The sequence below is a fragment of the Lepisma saccharinum genome, chromosome 16, assembly GCF_977018435.1.
Source record: "Lepisma saccharinum chromosome 16, izLepSacc3.1, whole genome shotgun sequence".
NCBI lineage: Eukaryota > Metazoa > Arthropoda > Insecta > Zygentoma > Lepismatidae > Lepisma > Lepisma saccharinum.
Genome location: NC_139244.1, coordinates 35,408,307 through 35,408,823, shown reverse-complemented (window position 1 = coordinate 35,408,823; position 517 = coordinate 35,408,307).

Genomic DNA, 517 nt, shown 5'->3' with positions numbered 1-517 from the left:
GTAATCACACATTCGCGATTATCTCAAAAACTGCTCATTTGCAGACCCATTTTTACTGAGATTTTTGCTTCTATTATCGTGTTCTTTCAGTTTGTGCTATTAGTTTTGAGACACCCTGTAATTCTGTAGCTACAAATGGAAGATTTTTTTCAACATTTCCAGGAAACATGTTATGTAATTATCGTAACACGAAGCCTTTTAAAGTGCACTACACTGTATTTGTGGTTACTACCTACTGATACATTCTATTCTGATCTTTATAATGAACTAGGAAGATGTGGAAAGGAAAACACTTTAGATACACAGAAACCAGAAACAAATAATGTTCCCCTGGATATATAAAAGATATTTACACGATATCAGGGATGTAATGAAAGATTTGCTGAGTCAAATTCAAACGAAACATCTGTCTCCCTTGTTCTGCTGATTAGAGCTATTTCATGAACAAGATGTTGCTGGATTATACAACTATATAAACACCTCTGCTTCATATTGTCAGCCTGTGTTGGAACGTTGC